Consider the following 14,408-nt stretch of genomic DNA (forward strand, 5'->3'; position numbering starts at 1 on the left):
TACCCCGGTGTTGTACTGTGATTGGTGGCCCAAGCTTGGCAAGGAGCTCCTCATTTGGTGTCAGTGGGGGTTGCATGACTGGTCTCCCACCTGTGGTTGTGGGGTCCCTGGCCACGGCCGTAGCCCTTTGCTAGGGATGGCATATGAGGTTGGTGGCATGATGCTGCATCTGCTCATATGTACATGTGTGCAGGCCCACCTCATTTACCCTGTGGACAGGGTCATCCCACTGGGTGGTCCTCTCCCACAGTTGTTGCTGGCTTTGGCCCAACAGTACTGTGTGGTTCTGTATTATTGCTTCCATTATCAGGTTGCATTTCGCTGGTGAAAAGGTTTCCAACCTGTGATGTGACATTGCACCTGTTAGACACTAACAGGGAAACACATCACAAGACCCAATACATTTGACAACAGTATCTCCAGTACCTGCACATGTACATTGAATACCAGTAGCCAACACTCGCAACCATACAAGTAGCCACCACTCACAACTACAGCATACTCCTGTAATCTATCAGAACAGCATCAGCTTGCATTGCACTCCTGGTCCTGATGAGTCATATTGCCCACAGTGAGGGCAAGTTGTTTGCATAATCTGTCATTCCTCATTCAGGTCTGTGTAAATGGATGACATTAGCCATCTTCCATGCAGATGGTGTGTGGATGGTGCTGTGGCTTGGTGTGACTACAGTATGCAATGCAGCTGGGGGCATATGCCTGAGTACATGTAGGATGCAGACAGGGATGATATGATGTTCCATGGATACTTACATTTGTTGCCTTTCAGTAGGCAATATGAACCTGCTTTCTGGTGATGAGGGGAGGGGTGTGGGTGCAGTACATATCCATCTATAGTGATGCTGAGCCAGGGGGATGTTTGCCCTAATCCTATCTGCATCAGGTTGCCTGTAGCTATGTTGTGTGTGTATGTGATCTAATCAGCCATATTATAGATTGGGTTGTTATGTTGACTCCAAGATTGCAGACGTATGGGAAGATGGCCTTGTGATAGCCCCTGGTGGATGTCTCTAATTTGGACTCATAGTTGGCCTTGCAGTAATCCACCTGTGACCCTATATGCCTGTTTAGACAATGGCTGGTTTGATGCCAGGTCAGTTCCTGCCCCTACTTTGCCCTGTACAGCCACTATAGGGACCAAGTCTGTGGTTTGTGTAATGCTGCTGTCCAGCAAAGGGGATTACTCTACGTAGGTGGAGGCAGGTATGACAAGTACGGTATTGCTGAGTCCATACAGCCATGTATGTGTTCAATCAGTTGTTTATAGTAGGCGTGGCCACAAAGTCATAACACAGTTGAACACCTCTCCAATTTAGTCATGATAATCATGCTTACTGTACTAACCATGGCTGTGTCAGGGCAATGCAACGACCAGTAGCTGTAGAAATGTCACTCTTTTGGGTGCACAGTAACTAAGAATACATGTGTACAACATGTATGGCTGTTTTAACTGACATTTTGCATTCCATGTCTGTTTTCATGTGGTGGACACATACACCTACTCATACTGACATGTGCATAGCTAATATCTCACATACATGCCTGACCTATGTCAGTATGGCACACTAAATTCACACTCTTACTGCGCATTCATCCCTCTCAACCAGTTACAGCAGGACATCTGTAGGATGTCATGCATACATGGGTGTAATGGGATAAAAATCAGCGACAGTGTTTCAATATTGCTGTAACATACTTGAGTCATTCAATAGCACAGTAGCCTTTGCAGTGGCAGGCATCCCCTGGAGGATTTCCAACAGTCATATGGTAGGAAGAAAGGGGAAAGGCTAGGAGGGTGGTATTGATGGTAAGAATTGTTAATGTTGGCAATATGAGTGGTATAGGAACCAGGCTAGCTGATATGATGGCCAGGAGATGGTTGATATATTGTGTGTGTGCAAGAGATCACATGGAAGGGGATCATGGCTGGTAGGCAGGTCACAATTGTGTTATCAAGGTGTGGACTGGAGGTGGAAGGGGGGCATGACTTCTGCTGAAGGAACAGTATGTTAAGAGTGTTTTTGGAGGATGACATAAGTGTCTGATAGAGTGATGTTTCTGAAGCTGTAAGCTGATGGTGTAATGATGACTGTTGTTAGTGCATATGCTATGCAAGTTGGTTGCGCGATGGATGGATGATGTGGTGATGACTGTACCCAAGGGTGACAGACTGGTTATTGCAGCAGATGTCAATGGGCATGTTGGTGAAGGTAACACAGGGGATGGGGAATTGATGGATATGTATGGTGTATGGTGTTAAAAGGAGTGAAGACGGTGAGATAGTAGTGGATTTTGCAAAAAGGATGGACATGGTTGTGGTGAATGCACACTATAACATGAGGTAGGAGCATAGGGTGACATACAAGAGTGAAGTAAGGTGCACACAGGTGGAATATATCAAATGTAAGAGGGCCAGTTTGAAGGAAATTGGAGACTGTAAAGTGGTGACAGGGGAAAGTGTATTTAGGCAGCAGAGAATGTTGGGCTGTAAGATGACGGTGGTCAAGAAGAAGAGTGTGAGGGCAGCACCAAGGATCAAATGGTGTGAATTGGAAAAGGGTGATTGTGAGGTGGAGTTCAGGAAAGGGTTGAGACAGGCACTGGGTGGCAGTGACAATCTAACAAATATCTGGTTAAGTACAGCAGACCTGGTAAGGGAGACAGCTAGATGGGTGTTTGGAGTGACATGTGGATGGAGGAAGCAGTACAAGGACACTTGTTGGTGGACTGAGGAAGTACTAGACAGTATACAGAGACAGAGGATGCTGAAGAAGGAATGGGATTGTCAGAGAGATGAGTAAAGTAGGCAGGGGTATGAGGAGATGATGTGCATGGTAAAGAGAGAGGTGACAAAGGCTGAGGATGGGCATATGAAGAGTTCAATTACAGGTTGGACACTAAGGAGGGAGGAAAGGAATTGTACCAATTGGCTGGACAGATGCACTGAGCTAGGATAGATGTGCATCAGATAAGGGTGATAAAGGATAATGAGGTATATGTACTCAAAAGCGAGCTGATTGTGTTGAGGACATGGACAGTGTACTTTGAGAGGCTGATGAATGAAGAGAATGAGACAGAGAAGTTTGGATGATGTGGGTATCGTGAATCAGGAAGTGCAATAGCTTAACAAGGAGGATGTAAGGATAGCTATGGAGAGGATGAATACTAGCAAGCCTGTTGGTCCACATTACACACCTGTGGAAGTATGGGGTTGTTTAGGGGAAATGGCAGTGGCGTGCTAACCAGACTGTTTACTGATATCTTGGGAAGTGTGAGTTTGCATGAGGAGTGGAGAGAAAGTGCTTGGGTACAGTGTTAAGAATGAGGTTGATGTACAGAGTTGTGATAACTACAGAGGGATAACAATGACCAGTCACAACATGAAGTTATGGGTAAGAGTAGTGGAAGCTAGGTTACGCAGGGAGGTGAGGTGTATTGGTTAGCAGTATGGTTTCATGTGTTGAAAGGGCACTACCAATGTGATGTCTGTTTTGAGACTGTTACTGGTGGAATACAGGGAAGGTCAGGAGTTGCTCTGTGTCTCTCTGATGATAAATGCATAATACTATAGTGCAGTAAACTAGTTAGGTAGGAGTTGGAATCATGGTCCTGGCAAATTGAAAAGTGTGTTTGTGTGTGAGTGTGTGTGTACTTGTAGGTTAATAATTTTGAGGCCATTCACACTAAGTCCACTTCCCATTACCCTACTATAGCATTGCTGCTGATGTCGCTCACCTTGAAAGATCCTTTTGAGTAGAATTCAGCCTTATAAGCTCTGTGGTGCTTGTGATAAATGCATAATACTATAGTGCAGCGCACTAGTTAGGTTGGAGGTCTAATCTCAGTCCAGGCAAATGTGAGAGTGTGTGTGTTTGTAGAGACATGATTTTGAGCCACTTCCCTTTCCCCTCCTTTAGCACTGCTGCTGATGTCACTCACCTTTAAAGATACCTTGGGAAAGCTTCCAAACATATAAACTCTGTGGTGTGTGTGATAAATGTGTAACACTGTAGTAGCAATAACTAGATAGATAGGGGTTTGAATCTCATTTCTGACAAGTGTGTGTCTGTCTGTGGTTGTGTTGTTAACATTGTGATCCATATCCATTGGGGGCTGTTTTGCTACACTTTTGTGTGGTCCACCCAGTACACTACCAAATGTCCACTGTACAGGGCCCACTGTTGTGATAGCTGTTGACACCCTGCAGTCCTATAATCTGTTTGTCATGTGAAATAACTATGTAACAGTATGGAGTCCAAAACAAGATATGTGGCCCTTGTAGTCCTGTGATACAATCCCACACTCAGGAATCATAGGCAAACACACTCATCTATTCATTAACGCGCATGGCAGATTAGGTCGATGGCACGATGCTGCACCTGCTCGTATGTTCTGCCGTGCAGGCCGACATCATTTACCATGTGGACAAGATCGTTCCACAGGGTGGTCCTCTCCCGCAGGCCACAGATCTTGTGCTCTCCTGCCAAATAGAAAAGCATAATGTTGTATGACTGCTTGTGTGATTATCTCTGTTTCAGCATCTAAAAATGCTGGGAGATGAGGCCTCTGGATTGTACCTGGTAGACATAAACAGAAAAAAATGTCACAGGACCTCATACAGTCACCAAATTGTACATCAGCAGTGGATATTACTGGCAAATAATCCAAACTACACCATAACCCTCTAATCTATCATGGCTATATCAGCTTGCATTGCACTCCTGGCCCTGAGGTGTCATAGTTCCCCCAATGTTGGTCACTTAATTGCATAATCCTTTATTCTCAATTCAATTCTGTGTAGAGGGATGACAGTGGCCATCTTCCATGTGGATGGTGTGTGGATGGTGGCAAGTCTGTGTTTGACTGCAGTGTATGATGGAGCTGTGAGCACATGCCTGAGTTCATGTAGGAGGCAGACAGTGATGTTATGATGCCCCATGGAGACTTGCTGTTGTTGCCATCAGTAGGCAATATATACGTGCTCACTGTTGATGAGGGGAGAAGTGTGGTTGATGTTCATACCCCCATATACAAATGAGGTGGACAGGGAGGCGATGGTCCCACCTGACCTTTCTAATGCAGGTTGCCTATATCTGTGACATGTGTGCATGAGGTGTGCTTTACCCCCAGTACAGGGTGACTTGTGTTGTTGCCTCTGAGACTGACAACATGTGGAGACACTGTTGCAATTGGCCTGGGTGGTATGGATATGTCTGATTTGTAGTCATAGTCAGCCTTACAGGGAGTCACCTGTGAACTTACATGCTTGCTCAGATAGAGGTGGACTTGCTTCCAAGTTGTTGCCTGCACCTATGTGTCTCTGTACAGCAAATATGGCAACTTATTATGTGGTTTGTGTATTGCTGCTGTCCACCAAAGTGAATTAGTCTACCTTTGTATACACTGGTTTTACAGGTCAGCTATTGCTGAGTCCATATATCTACAGTGGATATAAAGTGAACACATCCCTGTTATAATGCATGGTATTTGTGCAACTGAAACATGACACCACAATAATTAATTTCAAAAGAATTCACACCTTTAATGTAACCTATATCCTGTACAATTCAGTTAGAAATATAACAATAACTACATAGGTAGGGATTCTTAAATCAGTGTTGGCAAGTGCATGTGTGTATGTGAAGGGATCTAATTCAATTTGCCGAAAAAACATTTCACAGGAGTTCATTTCACTGAGACCAAATTTGCAAAAGCTAAAATTGCAAAAGAATTATTTTGTGGAAATGAATTTCACCAAAACTAGTAGGGGCCATGTATATGCCCTTTTCCCCCATTATACAGCTTTACAGTGATACTAGAGTTAGTATATATAGTTGGGGGTGGTTGTTGGGGGCAAAGGCCCCCACATAGGGGGTTGTGTTTTGCGTAGTCCCTTGCATAGCGTGCTGTTATACTGTCCAATTTATGTTAAGAAGGTAAGTAGTTGTTAAACTAAGTGTGGGACTACGCCACCTCACACCCTTAAATGTGGGGGGCTGTGCTCCTCACAGCCCCACAACTTTATATACTAACTCCAGGATTGCACTACAGTAGAGAAAAGGGCATATACCCTGCCACTACTATATTCAGTGAAATTAAATTTGGCATACTGATTACTTTGTGATTTGAGGTTTTGGCAATTTGACCTTGGTGGAATTACATTTGCAAAAATGAGTTCTCTGAGAAGTGAAGTATATCCATGTGAACAGTACTCCCGGTGTGTTGTATCAACACAAAATCCTCCTTGTGTCTGTTATTCACAAACTTTTGGTGTGTGCCACCCAATACACTTACCATTGTCCACTGTATAAGAGCTGCTTACATCAGCCACCATGCACTTACCTGTATACACTCCTCAGACCTATCAGCCACGTGGCACATGCAATAACTGTTATACAGACCTGTTATTTGTGTTCAGCTGTACCCTGGATATGACACAGTCAATGTGTTACCACACTGCCACGCCCCTTGTAGGAAAGGACAGCAGGCCAATATCCTCCTGACACACAGAGACCTAGAACACAAACAGAACACATTATGGAGACCACATTCGGTCAGTGTTAATAACACTAATAATGCATCATGGCTTGACAGCTACATACTCTGACCTGTAAGCATTAAACATGCCAGCTGATAACACTTTAAACAGCATTACATTGCTAAACTGTAGTACATTCACCCTATGCATCAGAAACATATTAGCATGTCCCTGCATCAATGGTATGGATGACAGGGATGTGGCACAGGTATCATCATATGCACAGGGTGTGGTGTGGGTTTGCCAGCGGCCTAGACTGAGCCATTTGATTTACATCATGTGTGTGGGTTAGGAGGTTGTTTATTAAATAGGTCATGCAGAGGTGGTGTGTGTAAGTATGGAGGTGCCCTAGCTGTGATGGTGATGTGTGTATATGGATGCACACAGGTCTGCCATGTGGCTGCCCTATACAGGGGTATGTTGGACAGCTGCGGACTGTACATGGCAGGATGTACAGTTCACTGTGTCCAGCCATGGACACAAAAACTGGGCCTGCCAGGGGTTCCACTGGCACCACCAGGCCAAAGCCAAGATATGGTACTCTCCCCTGACGATGACAATTGTCTGCTGGATCCCTGTCCCTGTTGGGACCAGCCAGGACCATGTCCCCATGGCCTGCTGCATCATGGTGTGGATGGCACTCCCCCTGCAGTGGTGATGCTGGTACTGCCACTATGGGAGCGGGAGTGAGATGTTGCATGGCCACTTAGACCTTCAGCTGTTTGTGCTGCTGTCCTACATCCATGTGGCCGACAGCCTACTCCCACCACATGCTCTACCACAGACATCCCATGGTCGAGGACTGCCACCATCTCATCCAACCATCTATCCATGACCTCCGAATTATAACAGTGGGCATATGCAATATCACAGATGTTGTCATGTACAGCAGGAAGAGTATCCCTCTGGAGCCTCAGACTATCTCTGGTGTAACATTCAATACATGCCTGTGCCTCCATAATGGTCCAAAACATGCATCTGGTGACACCTGCTGTGGCACTTGTGGCAGGGGCATGATGGGCAGCAGTCCTCCTATGAGCACCTCTGTCCATCCACCTGTGTGGGACCTCGGCTGTTATCTGGCTATGGCTGGTGTCTACAGACACACTTGCCATAGTCATCACACTTTCCTGTCCCATGCCACCACTCGCCAACTGTCCCTCATCTATGGCCACTGGTGATGGAGTATGTGTGGGCATTGTGACTGTGTGCGGGGATGGGGTGGAACAAAATGGGATACTAACCAATGGCACAGATTCAGCCCCTGACAACCCTGCCTGTGCCTCACTATGCCTATCATCACTGCCAGAAGTCTCCATAGACCCTGACATTAGTTTCCATGTGGGAGGGACCCCAAACCCCATCGCCACCTGTGAAGGGAAGACAATATATGTAAATTAATACCTGTACATTATGGTTTACTTCCACACACACACACACACACACACACACACACACACACACACACACACACACACACACAAAGACATTTACAGGTGAGGTGGCACAAGGATATTACACAGACCTCACATTACCCGACAGTTAACATTCATGACACATGGCATTCAACATCATGCATTGCAGCCATTCTTAATCCTTGTTACTAACAATATACATCCCTGGGATGCATGAGTTGTATTAGTAGGTGATGTCCCTTCCTCTGGAACACACTGCACCCATGTACACATTATTGCCATGCACCTGTATAGCACACTGGCATCTACTGTAGACCATACCTCACAACTGTACAAATCATTGCTAAATGTGTAGATATCTGTCAGTTATGTTTGCTCTGTTCCTCACAACCCCTATGTTTTTGTCTGACACATAACTGGGATGGTATGAGGACTGATGTCACTAATTAATGTCTGACATTTGATTTGCAGATGTCATCGGCAGCAGTGCATGTATGTGCAATAAAATCCAGTTACACCAATGACCTTCTAAGCTTAATGTGGATATAAGGAGCGTACACACCCCTGTTGACATGCCAGTCTCTTCTATAATATGAAATGGGACCACACTACTGCATTTGAAAACATTACACACACCTGATATGTGACATATGACCTGTGCAATCCAATCAAGAATAAAAAAAATGTGTTAGTTGTAAAGATACTGAATGAGATGCGTACAATATGGTGGTTGCATAAGTGTGAACACCCTTAAACCAATGGTTTGTTAAAGCACCTGTTAAGTGAACTACAGCAGTCACTATTCCTGGGAAGGGGTATACTAGCATGGCACATTTTGACTTGGCATTATTTGGTTTGTCTTCCCTACAAAGGTCCCCCAACTCTGTCAGATTGCAAGGCCAGCTCATGTGCACAGCCCTTGGAGGTCACACAGGGGCTTTACTATTTGCTGTTGTGTCTGGTTTATGTCTGGCCCAATTCATACCCTTGAATGTGTTCAGATAGATCCATTCTTAGCTAGCTTTGTATGTATGCTTCAGTTCACTTTTGTTTATGAAGCTGAAACCCCTCCCCATCCTCAGCCTTATTGCAGATGCTTGACAACTGTGGGTCACATATGAGTGTTATTTTGAAGTGTTCCAAATTTCCTCCACCATGTCTACAAGCCTAGTTCCAGCTAATGAACAGCAACCCTAAATCTGTACACTGGCACCAGCAAGCTTCAAATTGGGGATTGTAGCCCTGAGGTGAAGTGAGGTGTTGCTTGTGCACCACATGTATCTTTATGAATACTGCAGGTTTGAACCTTGGTCTCATGACACCATTGCACATTGCAGCACATGCCTTTGGGAGACTTGATATCATGCTTTTGCTACCTGTACACAGCCCTGGGTGGTGTTTCTTGTGGGAAAATGCTTCCGCCTGCTTACCCTACCCTTAGGCCACAATTATGCAGAATCCAGCCAATTGTTGCCACTGGTACTACACAAGCATTTCCTGCTAGACATTCCTGCAACTCCCTCAGTGTTGCTGCACGTCTCCTGGCAGCCTCCCTGACCAGTTTTTTACAAGTTTTGTCATCTGTTTTAGATGTGCATCTGGTTCTTTTCAACATCACTGTTGTCCAAGATTTAATATACCTCTAGGTCACTGTCTGTACTGTTTTCCATGGTATATGCAATGGTGAGGTAATGTTTTTTCCCTACTCCTGACTGCTACATTTCAGATATGGGATTCCTGTGATGCTTTGTAAGATGTGTGCAAGCCATGGCTGCTTCTGTTGCAGGCAACTGAGCAAATGTCATGAACATACATCTTGGACAGTAAACCATTACTTGGTGTGACATTGAGGCCCTGTACTTGATGGCAGGTGTATACTCAAGTAGAGTGAATGCTGTCAGTACATCACAAGCTGCCTCCACAATATGTTTTTTGGAGTCTATGCACACATATGCATCCAGTGTTTTGTAAGATTTGTATGACCCATATTTGTTGCCCTAACATATATTTCTATTTTACACATTAACTGTTCATGTTAGGATCACATTGCAGGGTGTAAAAGGTATGGAATGTATTATCGTGGTCTGTCGTTGTATATATCAGGAACAGTTGCCATCTAAATAGGGGTGTACACTGTTGTATCCACTGTATAAGGGTAATGTTTCATACATGTCCCTACTGTAACCCATTTGTCCCACCATTTTGTTTGTCTCTGTCCACACATCTTGCACTGACAGGTTGTGAGGTATACTGCAGGAATCTTACCCTTCAGATATGCCCCCATGGTGACAATTGTGATGTACTGCAGTTAACACCAACAAAACTGAACATGTACATCATGCATTATGAGTAGGTGTGATAAATGTGTGCATGGCAAATAGCTTGGCCATAACATGGCCAGTGTAGTGGCAAAACTCAACAAAACAATTCCATACTCACCAGCTACAGGCTGCTGTCCCAGTTGTATAGCAGATGGGCCTAAATAGTTGTGGGAGAGAAGTAATGCCAGTAGCTACTCATGTGGCATTGGTACAGGGTGGAAGCATCATTTCAGCACATTAACAGTACAGCCCTCAATACTAAAAAATATGCTGGCCATTACCATAGATGTGCACATCTGTACATTACTAAACACCAGCATCACCTACTATCTTATCTGACATATACATGTAGATACTATACAGATACAAATAGATATGCAACAGTGTTCTAGTAATGTGCACTGGGGCCTTACTTGCACACGCCTTGCAACCCACCTCATCAATGCTTTCCTCGGGTTCATGTGTCATGCATTGGGCGGGTGCCCCAAGGTTGGCGAGGAGCTCTCAGTGGGTGTCAGTGGGGGCTGGATGGCTGGTGCCCCACCTGTGTCTAGCCGGTCCCTCGCTACAGCAGCAGCCCTTTGAAGGGCATGGCAGATTAGGTCGCTGACATGATGCCGCACCTGCTCGTATGCTCTGCCGTGCAGGCCGACATCATTGACCCTGTGGACAAGATCGTTCCACAGGGCAGTCCTCTACTGCTGATCTTGTGCTCTCCTGCCAAATAGAAGAGCATAATGTTGTATGACTGCTTGTGTGATTATCTCTGTTTCAGCATCTGAAAATGCTGGGAGATTAGGCCTCTGCATTGCACCTGGAAGACATAAACAGGAAAAAAGGTCACAGGACCTCATACAGTTGTCAAATTGCACATCCACAGTGGATATTACTGGCAAATAATCCAAACTACACCATAACCCTCTATTCTATCATGGCTTTATCAGCTTGCATTGCACTCCTGGCCCTGAGGTGTTATATTCCCTCCAGCATTGGTCACTTAATTGCATAATCCTCTATTCTCCATTCATTTCTTTGTAGAGGGATGACAGTGGCCATCTTCCATGTGGATGGTGTGTGGATGGTGGCAGGTCTGTGTTTGACTGTAGTGTGTGATGGAGCTGTGAGCACATGCCTGAGTTCATGTAGGAGGCAGACAGTGATGTTATGATGCCCCATAGAGACATGCTGTTGTTGCCATCAGTAGGCAATATGTACATGCTCACCATTGATAAGGGGAGGAGTGTGGTTGATGTGCATATCCCCCTACAGAAATGGGGTGGACAGGGTGGCGATGTTCCCACCTGACCTGTTTGATGCAGGTTGCCTATATCCATGGCATGTGTGTATGAGGTGTGCTTTACCCCCAGTACAGGGTGAATTGTGTTGTTGCCTCTAAGACTGAAAACATATGTGGAGACACTGTTGCAAATGGCCTTGATGGTGTGGATATGTCTTATTTGTAGTCATAGTCAGCCTTACAGGGAGTCACCTGTGAACTTACATGCTTGCTCAGATAGAGGTGGACTTGTTTCCAGGTTGCCTGCCCCTATGTGTCTCTGTACAGCCAATATGGCAACCTATTATGTGTTTTTTGTATTGCTGCTGTCCACTAAAGGGAATTAGACTACCTTTGTGTACACTGGTTTTACAGGTCAGGTATTGCTAAGTCCATACATTTACAGTGGATATAAAGTGTACACACCCCTGTTACAATGCATGGTATTTGTGCAATTGAAACATGGCACCACAATAACTCATTTCAAAACAATAAACACCTTTAATGTGGCCTACATCCTGCACAATTCAATTAGAAACGTAACAATCTGTTCTGCAAAACATATGGAAAGAATAATCAGTTCAATAAGCCAGTTGAATGAGTGTGCACACCCTTAAATTGATATGTTGTGTAAGCACCTGTTGAGATGATTACAGCATTCGTTTGTATTGGTTTGGACTCTAACATCATGGCACATCTTCACTTGGCAATAGTTGCTCACCTTCCTTGAAACAGCTTTGTTTGTTTTTCAATATGATTGTACACATTATGGGTCACATTACAGATGAGATAAATTCTGAAATGATTTTCTGTGGTCTCATTGTCATACAGCACACAAACCTAGCATTCCAACAGGAGTGTGTATACTTTTGATATCCACTGTATATAGGTGTTCATATAGCTGTTAGTGGTAGACATGGACAGAGGGTCATAACACAGTTGGACAGACACTACCTGATAATCATGCCTATTCTAGTACCCATATCAGTGTCAGGAGAATGCAACCAGTAGCTGTACAAATTTATGCCTGTTGTATGCACTGTCTCTGATATTACACACATGTGCAACATGCACAACCTATCTCCCTGACTGCTTGCAACCCATGTTATTAGTTTTGTGCTTTCCAGCTGAACATATGCATACAAACATGTGCTCAGGGGATACCTGGTATACATTTCTGTTGAATGTTAGTATGGCACACAGTATTTACAGTCTTGTTGCTCAATCATACTTCTCAACCTGTTATAGCAGTACGTCTGGACAATGGCACACATACATGGGTGACAAAGAGGACATCAGTATTGATACTGTATTAATATAGCTGCACCATACATTAGTAAGTTGACTGCAAAGTAGACTTAGACATTGCTGTGATAACCTGGAAGATGTCCAATAGTCATAAGTAGGCTATTATGTTACATTGTCATTGCTCACAGACTTGCCAATGGTTTGGCTGACATACAAGTATACGTGTATGTGATTTCAGATATCAGTCACAAATAGGCTTATTGTCCAGCAGAACACTGTACAGTTGAATGTTATTAATTCAATATATCACATGCAGTTCAACACATGTCTGCAACAGTACTTTACTATGCACATGCCCTATATAGGTCTGTTAGATTTATAAGACAAACATGTATCATACTCATATTAACAGGTAACATATGGATATGGACAAAATCCCATTAACTGGCCTAGCAGTGGCACGGTCACTACTGTTTGACAGACACTCCAGTGGTTGTCATATGTGAGCTGTCATTTCCCAGGGTGAGTCAGGCTCCTGAGCTGTGATTCTACCTCTTCAACCTCTTAGAGCATCACATCTGGACAAATACTAAAATGATGGAGATATAAACAGGGACAGATTTTAAATATTCCTGTTACAAACCTAAAACGTTTGTATAATAATACATTTTGCATTACTGTGAATATTCTTAAGGATGTGGAGTCTTAAAATCAAGTGTTTGTCATTACTTAAGGAATTCAATCCTCAGCTATTTGCCAGAAAAGTTACGGATTTCAGGAGGAACAGATGAAAAACTATGATTATAAAATCTGGACATTCTGTGAAGATCTGTACAGTTGAGAGGTATGGCTGTGATCTCTCCCACTGCAGACAGTGACAGATGCTATGGCCATAGCAGCTGTTCAGCAGGACATCAGTACAGCAAGTCTTGTTGGGACATATATCCTTTCAAAATCATATTTTGCATTATTACAGATCAACTACTACATTCAATTACATGCTTACATATTTAAGAATCCAAAACATACGAAGCCAAACTTAGAACCACAAGAACAAGCCGTGAACGACTCCAGGCAGTCAAAAAAAGGTTTATTTAAGTGCTTTTCGTCAGTTTAATAAGCTGACTTCTTCAGAACATAAAACAAAGACCACTGACAGTTTGATCCTTATAAAGGCGTAACCCTCATTAAGGTATTCAAGCAGTAATTCAATTAGTCTAATTAACATGAAGTAAATTGAATTTTAAAAAGAGAATGGATGAATTTAAAAAGGAACTGTTTAAAAAGACAGTAACCGATTAATGGTAGCAAACTGAACAACCTTGTAGGTGTGCCTACAACACAAATACATAAAACAATCTGTTGATGTGAAAGTGAATCGTGTGGAATGTGTTGCTTGTTGCAACCTTTAATAAACTACTATACCACAGTAATGTTGACTTTTATACAGCTTTAGAACCTTAGTTTTATTTTGTTTTATTTTACTGTTAAATCAAGGTTCTAAAGCTACCCATGTCGTTGTGTATAAGGTAAAAACCTCAAATACCCCAAAAGTTGTTGTAAGTTTTAAAAAACACGTTAGAAAACATGGT

The sequence above is a fragment of the Protopterus annectens genome, chromosome 2.part0 (assembly GCF_019279795.1).
Source record: "Protopterus annectens isolate FY-2018-M chromosome 2.part0, PAN1.0, whole genome shotgun sequence".
NCBI lineage: Eukaryota > Metazoa > Chordata > Ceratodontiformes > Protopteridae > Protopterus > Protopterus annectens.